Source organism: Colletes latitarsis, chromosome 7 (assembly GCF_051014445.1).
Source record: "Colletes latitarsis isolate SP2378_abdomen chromosome 7, iyColLati1, whole genome shotgun sequence".
Taxonomy (NCBI): domain Eukaryota; kingdom Metazoa; phylum Arthropoda; class Insecta; order Hymenoptera; family Colletidae; genus Colletes; species Colletes latitarsis.
In genome coordinates, this window is record NC_135140.1 from 17,863,209 (window position 1) to 17,878,587 (window position 15,379).

Below are 15,379 nucleotides of genomic sequence, written 5' to 3' on the forward strand. Positions count from 1 at the left end.
GGCAAAATCTGTCTAATACTTTCTATCGCTATTTTGTGCATGTCTACTTCGACCAAAAGTCTCTTGACAAATATGTTATTAAATTTAGGAACTAATTTCAAGTTGCAATTTCAAAATATGTCTTTCAACACCCTTGACAAAACTAGTGTTAGAGATAAACAGATGGTGACAACCAGAGGGACAATGTTATATTACTCTCCAAATTAAGAAATGCAAACGTTTAATTTTCATGGACGACCAGAAAGATGGAAGACCACGGAAGATAACGGGTCTACGTCCATCAATAAACACGGTTCCGTTATAGGATCATCCGATAGTCGAGATAGCCTTCAAACATCGACTGCTACCTGGGCCACGAAGATGTATGGTCGCCTAACGATCTGAAACAGCTTCTTCGGGTGACTCATATGTATTCCTTAGGGTCGTTGCGCAAGTCTTCTCTTCTCCTCTTTCGTTTCCCCTCCACTAACGTTCCAGGATCCGTGAACCGTGATGGGAGATGCGTTACAACTCCGCCAACGCGTATGCACGCGGTCGATTAGAAATTGGTTCACTTTCGTTTCTAGCAGGGGCTCTCGACTCGTCCCATTCGATTCAGAGCGTGCAACGTTCAGACTTTCCCAACTCCGAGCGACGGAGATGCCCGTTTTCGGTACGTGTCCGCGTCGTCATCCTCCAACCGGTTCGGTTGCATCTTGCTACGTTTCGAACTTCTGTTATGCTAATCCTCGATGTTGTCATTCTCCGATCGAGCGGTCCAGGGTTCGAGAGAACTTTACGCGCGGTATTCGCGTATTTCTGGACGACGTATCACCGGCTCGAGATAAACATTTCTGCAGAACCGCATCCGGGGTCACGTCCAACTTGACCCGGGTTAGTCTGGTATTTATAGGCAGGATCTGGGTCACGTTCGCGTTATTCGTAGGTTTAGACCTTCGTATATCTTTCGTATTTCACTGTGGTTGGGTTGTTAGCCTTGGAACTTCGCGAGTCTCACCACAATTAACTGTTTGGCGAAGCCATTACTAGAGGCCAGTTGGTATTATAATTAACGATAACTGTCTGGATGATTCTATGATAGTACTATGAAGTTAACGCTAAATTACTCGTCGATCGAACCGAAGAAACGTAGGACTTAACAGCGAAACTCTGGACTCCCAATAGTTAGCCTCTATTGCCGTAATTTCTGAAGACCAGTGTATGTTTAGTACAAATATTTTTGGATTTTATGCATTGCCACGAGGATGTAGACTATTGGAACCATAACTGGTGTCAGGTCAATTTGGTCTGGGTTAGACCTTTGACCATAATTAAGACCTTTGCTCTTCCTGGGTTATACTTGGTGGTATTTCTAGACTACACCTGATTTAGATCTCTGTATTATTTCTAGGGTAAATCTCCCATGCAAGTATCTTTAGCCTTTCTCTGTGATTGTGTTATTAGCCTAAAAATTTCGCAACCAGACTTAACCGTTTGCTGAAATCTTTATTAAAGACCAGATGGTTGCATTACTGCTAATGACTGTTTCCATGCCTCTGCGATTGCATTGCAAAACTGTCTCTTGCCTTGCATTTTAGAGACTCGGTTCAGATTTTCGTTTTTAATATTCCGTTACTGTAATACTTAAAGGTTAAAAGGTTGGGAGAGTTTCCACGTAATATGTAATTAAATTTCTGTTCCCTATCGATCCTTTATTTTAATTCGTACTTAGACGTGAAACTTGCTTCTGTACCGAACAGTCGTTTGTATCTCAGGATGCGTTGTTTCCAGGCGTGGATAATCACCGCTCAGCCGCGATTACGTAGAGAATAATCGCGGAAGTTCAATTAATTCAAATCACGCGATTCTGAAATACTAAATAATGCGACGTAAAAGAAAAAACTGGAGCGGACAACGTAATAAGCGAAAGTCTTGCATCGAGGTGAAAATCGCGATCGAGAAGTTTGAATTAATACATCGTATCTTCGGTTAATCGACGGAGAAAAAGTCTGGTAATTAACGCGGCAACGGACAGCCCCGAAGCAATTTATCGTTGTTCGACGTTGTTATCTTTCATCTTCGTACTACTCAGGGAGAAAATGTTTCACGCTGTTACTTTTTACTGATATTTTTCGTGAAATTCTTCAAAAATTACAACGCGTATTCGGTGCTCTTAAAGGCGTTGGTAACGAGCTTTATCTCGGATCTTTTTGCTACTTGAAAGGATTTGGAAATGCTCGTCGGTTGCAAAAAATCGCGAGGAAATTGTTATCCTAGGCTGTGATCGGAAACTCGTCGAAAAAACAAGATACTCCCTCGACGGTTTTGTTTCTTGGCGCGATCTACGATCGTATAATTTGTTAACACGAATATAAATTGAATTCAGTGATAGTACGAAACTAATTGGAAAAGGTGCAACGCAAGATATTTTATGGGGCACACTCCAGTGCTCTGTTAAGCAATATAAATACGCTTGTTATGTATAGGTGGGAGAATAAAAATATGTCCTGGTTGGGCGTGCCTTTCGACGCCACGCCCTAATGTGTTTCCTCGCACCGGGAGCACCGCCCATTGAGAACAAATGCTCGTGCTTCGATCTATACATTTTCTACAAAATCAATCGTGTTATTAATGATTACAATTGAACATCAATGGAGTCAAGATTAATGCATTAGCTGATGTGAGAAGCGCGTCTGTTTGTACAAAATATTACGTGAACGGATTACGAAGCTAATTATTCTCGTTAAGGCCTGTTCTAACGCGCACGATAGAAGAGTCAGCTTCTTTTTTTAACCGTTGATAATTCATAAAGTAAACGCAATAAAAGTCGTTCGCCCACGTTGATTACCCCCTGTATCTCATTAAGGATTGCCACTAATTGAGGAACGCGTACCTTCATTCAAACTGGAGTGAAAATGGCGCGAAATTAGATAGAGCTCCCGACGATATTACGCTTTTGCTCATCAACGTGCGCGATGGAAAGGTAAAAGGCTCGATCGAGGTCTACCGGATCGGTGCACTCGGATCTCAATTGAGGTCTGCCGGAATCAAGTAGGTTAATGAAAACCGTGTGCACAGTTTGCCTTCTGAACCGTAAATTTTTGCAAACTTTCCACCGATGGGGGGGCTTTCTTCGAACGATCCATGACAAACGACGTGAAAACGTAGAAACTAGTCTGTGAAGAAAACGACGACAACCCTAACGAAAGGGAAGCATATGATAGGGACGACATTGGTACTAGAAATCAAAAATCAGTATCGTAGCATGTAGATCGCCAACTAATAGGCAAGATTATGTTGATCGATACTGGGAAGAAAATGCTTAAATAAAATAGTTAGTGACGTGATTCAAGCAGTGTCAAACAAGGACAGTAATTTCAAGTACCCAAGTACGTAGATCTAATCGATAAGCAATATCAGTCGACGTTGGTCATCGTCAAGAAACAAGGAAGTAATATCAAATTTATCCAATCTCGACTGATGACGAGTTCAATTGAATCTACCGATTACGAGAAAAGGAAGACGTACGTCTATCCTTGTCACGCTAACGGAGACGAGACAACGGAATGGATCGAAGAGGATCGAGATGAGCGTGCATATATGCCTCGTTGCAAACATGACTGGTCCGGAACTCTATGCTCCTTGTCCGCTATTTCGCTCCTGGGAACTGGGACGGAATAGCGATTCCAAGATGCATATCTGACAGGACCATTATAAAAAAATGTTAAACGATTTCGTCGTAGGAAGGAAGACTGTCACGAAAATGACGATAATCGTGGCCAGGCGGTGAGGATTTATAATGGTCCATCGTGAGAAAACGGTTCTACCACAGTGTTTCGTGACAAAACGGTCCTCCCGGTGTCCCTGTGACCGATCGAACGATACAAGCATCGCGACCAGCGTAAAAAGACGCTTGGCAGACCTCCGTGGCGTTTGATAACAGCACTTTGGTTCGATCGGAGCAACCTCGTCCCCTTTTAGAGTCATTATTTATCGAGAAGGATCGTGGAGAGATTCCTGCGCGTTTGTATCTCGTTAGGAACGACACCGAAGAAGAATCGGAAAGTCGAGTGCAAAAACTCGGGTCGACGGAAGAACGACATGATTTATAAAGTCATGCCCGGGGAAACGTGCACAGACGATAATTCCGAAAAAAGTTTATTTCTTCGACGCGGAGTCCCGTTACGTCGTCCAGGAAGCACCATTTATCAATCGTACGGCAAGAGAAATCGTTTGCCAGGCCAAATAATATATTCGTCACGGGTATGCATTATCATCTTCCCCGTGGCCGCGCGGAAGATCGTTGATCGGGCATAATGGATCCGTACGGACGAAAGAGGAACCAAAGTTGCGGGGCGTTCGTCGTCCAGCGCGAAACACTTTGCAATTTCCGGTACTGTCGATCGTTGCGACGCTCCCCCATGTCATTGCGAGAGCGATGGCGAAACGACGACACCGTGAATTGCACGTAAACGCCGCCAATGCGCGCACCGGTGGATTGGATATCGAGGAAACTCGTCGAAACAATTACAGATCGTAATGGCGGTCGTGACAGCCACGTCCCGATTTCGCCTTTTGCCGACTCCATCCTCCGTCACCCACGCGGATCTCGCTTTCGTTTGGCCGGGCGTTGCAACAGCAGACCATGCTCCGAGATTTACGCGACAACATCGTCGATGCAGAGTCGTTGCAACGATGGTGGATACGTGACGCGATCCAATTCTCTGTGCACATCTGAGGTTGATCTACGTGAGGCCTTATCTGGGCCAAAACAAGACTAATTTTTTACCTAAAACAGACTTTAGATCTAATTGCAGCACGTTAGGTAAGGTAGATAAGACGTTGTCTAGGCATAGAAGAGATTAAACCCAACTTGAAGCAAGTCTGTGACTTAATAATCAGTTAGAGGTATCATGTTCAAGTCCAAAAGAGATTAGTTCAAATCTAAACCAGGATTTGACACTTAATTGTAGTATAGCAATTGAAGTAGAGACACCATCTAGGTCTAGAAGAGATTAATCCCAACTTAGACTAGGTGTGCAATCTAATTGTAATATCTCATGTAGATCTATGAGGCATCAAGTAGGCCCAAAAGACTAATCCAAACTTAGATCAGCTTTGCGATGTAATTATAGCATGACTTATACGAGGTATCGTCTAGGTTCATTAGATATTAATCTTAATATAAACTACATGAAACCTCATTTAGCCTTAGAAGGGACTAATTCGAAGTTAAGCTAGGCTAAAACACTGTTCTGGATGAACTCTAACACAGTATAATGTAGATTTAGCATAAACTGAGTGTAGAGTTAATTTAAGATCATCTTACAGATTGAATCCAGTTTAGCCTAAACTGAAATGACATTGGACGTCGTCTCGGTAGAAATGGTACGCACTCTTGACCCAGGCCTGATCAGTTTAATCTAGGCCTACCACAAATTACTCGATTCCAACTTGGATTTGATTCAGACAAAGCTTAGCGGAGTCATCCTAAATTATATCTCAACCCAATTACCGTGTCCTATGCCAGGGGCAATAGATACTTCCACACACATGGTGTAGGAAATTGGTGCTAGATCTAGGTTACTCTCAAATGTAGACTAGTTTACTATAATTCTAATTGAAATTGAGTTGCTTCTAGTGCAACAACTAAGGTGGGCTTACATGGGGTATCATCTAGACCTAAAAGTGATTAATCCAACTAAATTTGTGACCTAGTTACAACAGTTAAAATAGACCTAAATGAGAAATCAGCTAGGCTCAGAAGAGACTAATCTCAACTTAAACCAGGGTCAAAGACCTAAGGCTAAGATCGAGACTCGATGTGTCATCCAAAATGGATGTATATAAAATATCATCTAAGCCTAGAAGGGATTAATGCAAATCATGATGTAACTATGCAATATGAAAACTAATGTTGATCTACAAGCCTAGCTTATAAAGATTAAACCTTACACCAGGTTTAAGATTGAATTGTAGTAGGATTGCATTATAAGTAGATTTAAATGGGGAATAGTTAATTCAGTTTAAGTTTAAGTGGATCTATCCTATATGAAATTTAACGCAGCATTGATTTGTTCGAGATCGAATGCAGATGCTAGGTAGCCTTATTGTCTAGCGCCACGCGGTACCGTTTTATAACACGATGTTTCGGATTGTAGCGTTAAACAGAAAAGTATTACACACGTTATGTGCACTCCAGTGCTACCCGACAGCTGTCGAGCGCCATTCGTGTCCTTAATTCTGTTTTCTCTTGCCATCGACGTCGACCCAAATTTTCTGAGACACCTTTACTCGTGGTCAGCCACCACTCGATTGTAATCGTTCTTCTCGAGGTTGCGCGAGCGCATTCTCAGGCCGTTACAGTGGTCATTGGCTGACTCCATCGTGATAAACGCGTCACGTGTTCTCTTAGCCTCGTCTTATTGGTCCATTTTTCTTCTTTTCGTTTAGGTTTAAGGATTTATGATCCTAGGCTGGCCTGCGTGGCAAACGTTCAACGTGATGGAATCTGTTCAATAGTGTATACAACATGAGGAGAGGGGGATACAGAAGCTCGTGACCCTCCATTAAAATTTTAATTATTATTTAACATTCGTCAACGAACAAAAAAATCGTTTGAAGCAATTAAAGTTCAGATGGTTTCTTCATTAGTTGATAAATGTTGAACAATTAAAATTGAATATTTTTATTTTTACTTATAATTTTTATGGATGGGATTCTCGAGTGTTTTGTTTGCCCTCTTTCATTTGTTAGCTCTTCCAGATTCGTTATTGGAACAAAATAATGGAACTATCAGACTGTGCAATTTATTAGAGACTGTGTATCCATTCAGACGTTCCTAAGAATCTCTTTTGTGGTTCGTGGATCATTACATGCTCGGCGGTTTTAGCGCGAATCGGCCATTCTCAGAACACTTTCGAACCCAGACGTCTGTCGGTCGCGCTACATCACGCGTTGCACTACGAAACTTATCTCTCCCCGTTTTTATGAAACTTTCGAAACAGGAAGCGCGCGTTCGAAGTCTACGAGTGTAGGGAAAAAATTCGTTGTCGACTCCGTACCGAGTTTTTATGAAACGTGTATAACAACGAGGTAATCGCAATTTTACATTCGTGCAATTTGCGCTTGTCGAAGAAAGTTCAGTCGTAGAATATACCCAGTTCAAACGAGCTTGGTTCGGGGGAAAGAAATGAAATATTTCAAAAATACCACACGCTAAATCGCGTTACAGTTTTACATAAGCACGTGCTACCATTATTCCAGTAAATTATAAATCTAGCGATCTGCCTCGAAACAGGATGTTGAATTAAATGTCGCTGCGCGGCGCGAAACATCTGGCTGAAACCTTGCATCGACGAAGAGCCAGACGAAGTAAAACACGAAAGAAGGTTCATAGTTATCAATGTTGCTCGTAATAACCCATAACGATGTGGAAGATATTTCTTTTTTGCATAAAATAGCTTCTAACAATAATATTTCTATAAAAAGCAGACTAATTTCCAATTTCATTGTTGTAAATTGCAACAAAAATGCAGAGAATTACTATGAGGAATTAGTATGTCACTACGATGAGAACGTTTCCGCATTGCTCGGTTTCGAGATACCACGCGAACCGCGAGACGAACATTAATTTGTAAGAATAGGTGAAAAAATTAAAAGAAAAAAAGAAAGTACAAAGAGAATCGTTAAGCTCTTACGTAGGTTATTTACTTCGATCCATTAACGTGTTATTATGTAAGAAATAATAATCGTTCTTCATCCGCCGTACCCAGTACGCGATAAATAATTTACAGCGAGACGAATATCGGCGAGATAAAATTTATTTTACAGATTCCTTCTTCCAAATACCCCGTTACTATATCCATCTAACTGTTCCTATCTCTCTGGCTTCGTTTTGTTCGTCGTTTCGCCGCGTATCCTTTTACTCCTATCTCGAGAAACCATGTTATTAATTATTTCCATTTAATTATTATATCTGGAACGGTATCGCGTTATCGGGATTAATTAATCAGACGTCAAAGAGAAGCCACGATCGTCCGTGTCTCGTTTCAAACGTCGCGTCGTTAAGATTTCATTAGTGTTGTTGAACCACTACAACTCAATTCCTGGACGATTTCTTCCACATTAATTAGTTACGATGGCGCGAGAGGAAAGTAATTTTTGGACTTTCATAACTCGTTCTGTATTTATTCCGAGTTTCTATTTCTAATTTCATTGAAATTAGTATCGTTTCTAAACGCACGTTTAAATGTATAGAAGATAGAAAAATTTTCTGTTGCTCTGTAATTGTAATTTGTTGAATTGCTGAGAGGAAAATATGCTTTGGACTTTCGCGGAACGTTCTATATTTATGATGAATTCGATTCTGTTTTTATTCAATTATTTTATTTTTACGCCTTGAAAATTTTCCATAGGATAGCGTAGGTTAATTTTTCATATATTATTTTGTATCTGTGCAGAATATGTAACGCGTACATTAATAAATAAATAATCTCGCAAGTGCACGCTTAGATACGGAGATATGAATATTTATACTCGATTAGTAATAACATGATTTAATTATCTTATTCTTTGGACTTGCAAATAGTTGAAACGTCGAGTTAAGTTTGCGTTTGAAATACCTGCAATATTTAAAAAAATATCAGAAGAAAATTTCTTTACAATGGTGTACAATTTCACTAGATCGTTTTATTTCATGAAAAATTTTCACACTAGATAATCGCGTCAAGGGGAAACGAAGGTCACCTTGGTTCCGTTTCACGATATAATTTCTTTCATAGTATCACATAGTCATCGTCTGTACGATGAGTTCAACGACTTACAATTCAAGGTCATTCAAGGTTTCTCTCAGGTATTTCCTCTTACGCACTTCTTCTCTGTCCAATCTTCTCAAGGTCACATTACGACTCATTAAATTCACATTTCTTTCCTCTGAAAGACTACCAACGAATAAGCCATTCTCTTAAAAATAATTATGTTAACATTGAATTGACCTTCGAAAGGGGAGATTAAAAATAGCCTGCTTGTCCCAGAGTATCGTAATTTACAAACAAAAACAAATTTCCCTCCTCGTTGCGAAACAAACAACCTTCGATTACATAGTATATTGGTCCACTAAAACTTTCATGGATATCGAGATCGACCTTTATACAGGGTGTTCGGCCACTCCTGGGAAAAATTTTAATGGGGGATTCTGGAGGCCAAAATAAGACGAAAATCAAGAATATCAATTTGTTGATGAAAGTTTCGTTAAACAGTTATTAACGTTCCGACCGCACTGAATTTTTTTCTCGAAAATGCGCAAGATTTCGGAGGTATGTCTATTCACCAAAAATGATTATAATTGACCCCCGCAACCGAAAATAATTTTTCCAGAACGATTTGAAATTTTTGAATTTAATCGTTAATAACTTTTCAACGAAGCCTCCATCAACAAATTGGTATTCTTGATTTTCGTCTTATTTTGGCCTCTGGAATCCCCTATTAAAATTTTTCCCAGGGGTGGCCGAACACCCCGTGTAGAAAACAACAAAAACAGGTCACAAGCTTTCATATTTTCTCGATAAACTGTTTACAGAAAAGCAATTTCGTTCTTTTCGAATCGAATATTATTTGCATTGTTTATATCAATCGTTTTAGCGTGATTACGTGTACAAAATAATTAAGTTGACCTTGCGGTGACCTCCAAAGGAAGACATTGGTCGTCGAACAAAAAGAAATTTCCTCGTCGCCATTATTTCGAGGTTAATAGCAACGTATTCTATAAAAAAGAGGGAATCGTTTGTTTGTACATTAGCGTAAGCATTTTCAGAATCTCCGAGCCTAAATTTTGTAGTGCACGCGTGGTAAGCGACCGGGTATATTCCCATGAGTCTTCCCATCTGTTCCCAATGTCCATGGGGTCCCGCGGGCATTTCCCTCTCTGTGTTAGGGCCACGTAAGTCGACCAATCGTTCCCTCCCTCGTCCCCCACCGTAGACGCAGCTCGACCCTCGAGCGGCCCCGTATTCAAAGACTTCGTCCGGCGTCTGTCGGCAGTTAGTCGCGGCCCGTCCACCGTGTAACGTGCGTCTACGCTCCGCTTACGAAGTGTCTCGGACCAATGTCTCGGATCATCCCTCCTCGTCACCCAAATCCTCGTCGATAACCATAGTCGTCGCTCGGCGACATTGGACTTCGTTCGATCCTTCAGTGAGTGCTCGAATCGCGGACTGGTGCAACAGGTCCTGCGAGTTTGGAAATTAATTCTTTGTTCTGGAAGTTCTTTTCGACGCGATTCCATCGCCCGGAGCCTCCATTCGTCGCGATCTCGACCGATCTTGAGATTAGACCGGTCCAGACGCTATTCGCAGACCGATCAACGCCGAGTGACCGCTTATTCAGGTGCCGGTTCTCGAACTTCCAGTGGACATTAGTGGGCCATTTTTTGTGGAGGTCTGGTTCATGGTGCGGGTAGTCCACGTTCGCGATTTCGAAGGTTGCCGAGCTACCTGGGACGGTCGATCGAGAGAAGAAAGTTCAGCCGCATCCGGCTCGAGGCAGCGCTGCCTTCGCCTGCCCCGATCGTCGTCGCTCATCCCCGCTCGGGGGAATTTCGTAACTCGTTGTTGAATTTCTCGGCCTCGCATATTTGCGGCGACTGCGAGTCGTTAGCGGAGGACGAAGAGGAAACCGATCGGAATGACGCGGTCCTTCCGCGGAACGCCGGCACGCTGACCGTCCCGACACGTTTCTTCGCGACGCGTTGGCTGCAAAAACTCGCGGAATGAAAGGCGTCGCGCGAGCTGGTTTTCGGGAGGGATCGCATGGAGCTATTCCGAACTTCTGACGATTCGGCGCGGACCAGTCTCTCGTGAGTAAATATTCCACGAGGCATATTAGTTTGTCCAACAGGGTAAACAGATATAAAGGATAATGGAAATTCTGTTTTCGCGATACCAGGAGACAGTTAGATAAATCTAATTGAAAGTAGGGCTTCGACGATCGTTGGAAGTATTAAGACCATTATCAGCGTATTAGCTCCAGTATAATTGTTGGAAGTGTTAGGGCAATTACGAGCGTTGGAAGCGTTACGACTATCGTGAGCATTTGAGGTAGTAGTTCTAATATAATTGTCGGAAGTATTAGGACTGTTACGAGCTTGTCCCAGTTATCAAACAAATTTCAAGTCGTGCAAAAGAAGGATCGGAAGAATACTTTTACGTATACCCCCTCTTCACTCGCCAGCAAGGCTCCTGGATCCGTTCCTGTTCTGGGAGGCATAAGTTATTGTACTAGGTGTGGTTGTTGCGGACATCAAGACCAGATTCCTTCTGCAATCTATTAATATTAATCCTTCTTGACAATAGGGCGGATAATTCTCTCGCCACTTTTCCATTCAAACTATTGTGCACAAATTTTACCTTTCCGAACACATGAAGTTGTTCCATTATTCGAAGCTAATAGTCAATGATATAATCAACACGGTTGAAACGATAAATAATGACCCACAAGGGAAGTTAAGAAATTATTTTACCAAAACCCAGTTGAATTAAACGTGAATTTCTTATTTATTGTAGTCAGAAATAATAATAAAAAATTTCTAGTCATAAAATATAGTTTAATACTTCTGAACATGATAAGCAAGTGTATTTTCAATTTAATAGTTTCTAGCAATGAATATGTAATTGTGTTTGGTAATTAATGATCTGTTTGCGTTGCCTAGAGAAGAGAACAGTGATTCTGTAACACTAATTAACTATCACGTAAGGCAAAATATCGCTATTAAAAAGCGAGGAATAGTGTTTCTTAGAAAACCAGTAATTACGCGATGTTTTGCAAATCTTTTATTGCCAGTTCGTGCCATTTTTTCACTTCTTTCTGATTAACCGTCCCTTTATTTACAATCGAATGCAGCACATTGCGTGTCACGGACAGATAAAAGAACGTACGATTAAAAAACTCTTGAATACCGTGAAATGTTTCCGATGAGGATTGCAGTTATTATAAAATGCTTTTGCTTATAAAACGTAATGCAAAACAAAGTTGACCTTCGTATGACCTCTACGCGTTCACGAGTACCCAAAGAAAAGAGACGAGAGAGAAGAAGTTCGAAACAAAAAATTAAACGCGTGCTCGTCTTGGCTATTAATTTCATACTATCGTGGATAAAATTTGCAATTTATTCGATAACGGTATTTCGTCAATAAATTTCGTTACCTCTCGACATTTCGTGATTCGTTCCATGACAAATTCGTTTCTTTACGTTTCGATAGATTCGTAGGCAAATGCCATAGGTGCTTTGATCCGAGAATCGAAAGCGTAATGTGGAATTTCGACGGCACGAACGACCTTTCTATAAATTTTGTTTCGTCTCTAAAACACGGGACTGGCGTTTCCGCATGAAATTTACGTAATTACCATACGATCAGGGCATTTCGATGCCGATAGCTACACGGTTAAAAGCAATTGTCCCTAGAAAACTACCGTTAAAGTGATCGTGACCTCGATCCAGTCTCTGTAGATTCTGTATAGATCCGCGTTCATCGTCTATATATGACTAAACAACTGGATCGGCAACTTTTTACGAAATCGTAGATCAGACATAGCCTAAACTTGATGCGAGAAATGAACTTCGATTCTCACAATCGAACTTTCGAAATACAATCGTGACTATATCGTTCTTTGGTCCCAGAAAATTATATACGCGGTTGTTTAATAAATAACTAACGATTTTGTAATTTCATACATTCCATATAACTTAGAATCTACTCAAAAAGAGATTTAAATTCATTTCAATTTAGCTGAAATGCTTTGTTTGAGGAGGGGGCGTTGAAGTATATTTTTTAACTTTCTCTTGCATGATGGAAATACGCTTATAACTTCTTTATTACTATGTATGTGTGGTGGTTGCCTAAACAAATATATTTGTTTAAGACTTTGTGACTCTAGGAAGGGGCATAATTGCCTCTCTCTTGGATGGCTCTATTGGATTCCTCTGTTGGATTCCTCTATTGGATTCCTCCATTTGATAGCTCTATTGGATCATTCTATTGGATACTTTTGTTGTAGAATTCTATTGAGTACCTCTATTATAGAGCTCTATTGGATAGCTCTATTGGATAACTCTATTGGATACCTCTATTGGACGTACTATATCAATTAGAGCGTTCTCTAAAATTTTACTATTTATAATATTTTTTTACAGACGTCACTATCACAAAGCAAAGCTTAAATATAGATCAATCGAGAATACGACATTAATTATCTAAAGAAATAAATCATTCTGTATCAGAAAATAATATTAAAACGCATGTAGATTACAATACGCAGCAGACCAGAGAGAGATTAAGTTTATACCAGCGCGTTAGTTACTCCCGTATCGCCGTTGAATTAATTCGGATCCCGTTTATCTGATGACTCCCGGATTCCTGTGGCTGCTGACGCCTAATATGTAAACTGACTGACGCGAAAAAGGAAAAAACGAAAGCTGGGAGATGTTGGATAATGGCGACGATCGGATACTATTCTGTATAGCGACGGGAATAGGGGGAGGGGGCGCGAATTCCATCTCTTGATCATGAGAGACAACTTTGAAACATTTTATCGCTTCGTTAGAACATCTCTCGATTGCGTTTTCTTGCACCAAGACCAAACGAAGCATCGAAGACCGTGAAATAAAAAAAGAAAAAAAGACGAAGCAGAGGATGCGCGAAGCGGAGACGTTATAAATAGAATCGACTCGCCGAGATGGATGAGGAATTTCGAAACGAGCAGAAAGGAAAACTTACGTGGAACTCGATGTGTCAAGGACTTTCTTTTTTTTTTCTGTAAGGAAATTTACATTTAAAGAACAACGCTACGGTCGAAGAAATATGAAATAATTAGACGCGTAGAAGGGTGGATCCGAACAGACCCCAACTGTTTTCTGTTGCCAAGCCAGGGATTTCTGAGAACAATGTCGAATTGCGTGGCACGTTTGGCGAAACGAGCGTGCAGCGATTGCGATGCCTTCCTGGGGATTATTTCCCTCGTTTGCAAAGTATAGTGAATTGATAATCGAACCGATTAAGTCTAGAGACGCGCGACGTTTACGAAGGCTGCGACACGCACGCGACTGGTGGCAACAAAGCTGCAAGATACACCATGGATATTGTAAAAAAACGACGTTTTAAAGTCCTGACGTAAGACAGATATCATCTGCGGTGGATATTATAATATAATGTACGAGCGAGGCGACGACGCAATCTGCGTGACTAACGTTTCGTAACGAAACGCGGACAGATCGTTATTAACATGGGTGCTGAGCGTTTCGTGGAGGCTTAAGCAACGCCTGGGGTCCTAGATGAGGAATTGCGAAAGGCACGTGATTCGCGATGATATGTCAGTAGTCCAACTGGACGCACATACGCCAATTGGTCGTACATGACGTTATAGCAATCTTCCTAGGAAAGCTAAACGTTGCACTAGTAGTCCAGCTAGATCCATATGACACTCTAATAATCGTAGTAGTTCGATTGAGTAACCGTGACACTGCACTAGCCCCACTAGGGAAGCTAGAATCTAATGTAATTACACGCACACACAACACTTTGGTAATCCAAGTAGACCAATAGGGGATCCGTGGCGCCATAGTAGTAGTACTAAAGTAGTTAAACTCTCTAGTAGTTTAGAGAAACACACACGACACGCTTACGATCTTACTAGAGAAGTAGAAATTCACTATAAGCCTAGACACACGCGAAACCCTAGTAGTTTAACTAGGGATTCACGCTCTTCATCCAGTTAAGGATTCGTGTCATCCAACTAGTCCATTAGTAGTTTAATTAAAGACACGTGTCACCCTAGTAGTCCAGTCGAGGAGATCTACACCACCCTTTTAGTCTCGGCACACGACACTTCGGTAATCTGGCTAGCGACTCGTGGTTAAGCATTGTCTGGGGACATAGGTGACACAGTGTGAAAGACATATGATTCACAAAGGTCCGTTACCGAGCCAACTAGAGACGTATAATCTTCTAGCGATTAAATTATAGCTTCATAGTAACCTGGTAGTTTTACCAGGGAAGTTAGTTCAACTAGACTGTAGAGATTCGCTTGTTGGTCCAACTAGGCGCTGGCAATCTCAGTGATCTAACCAGGCACATTTAACCTCTTCATAATCCAAGGACCTTACGTAACCCCTGAATGGTCAAGCTTATGAACTCCTAATAGCCCAATCGAGCATCTATAATGCTAACAGTGGCTCAACTACAGACACATGGCGTCTCAGGGAATCATGACGACTCAATAGTCTTCGCGTAGAGGAAGTCTTTGAAAGGCAGCTCAGTTTTCCAGGGGTGATCATTCTGGTAGCGTGGGTCCTTCATCCACCGAACCCTTCACGGTGAATAGGGTCTACGGTAGATCAATAGTGTTA

General features: G+C 41.3%; 1 protein-coding gene across 5 annotated transcripts in view; it reads left to right on the forward strand.

Moving 5' to 3' along the window:
- LOC143344084 (uncharacterized) overlaps positions 1-15,379 on the forward strand; it is a 48,694-nt gene that overhangs the window by 17,057 nt on the left and 16,258 nt on the right. Inside the window, exon 1 of one of the 5 annotated variants that reach the window (XM_076769721.1) lies at positions 10,027-10,834. The exons of 3 other annotated variants lie outside the window; for them this stretch is intronic. The gene's annotated coding sequence lies outside the window, so the exon portion shown is untranslated. Of the gene's footprint in view, positions 1-10,026; positions 10,835-15,379 lie in introns of those variants that run through there. One more of the 5 variants, XM_076769724.1, reaches the window with a different exon arrangement.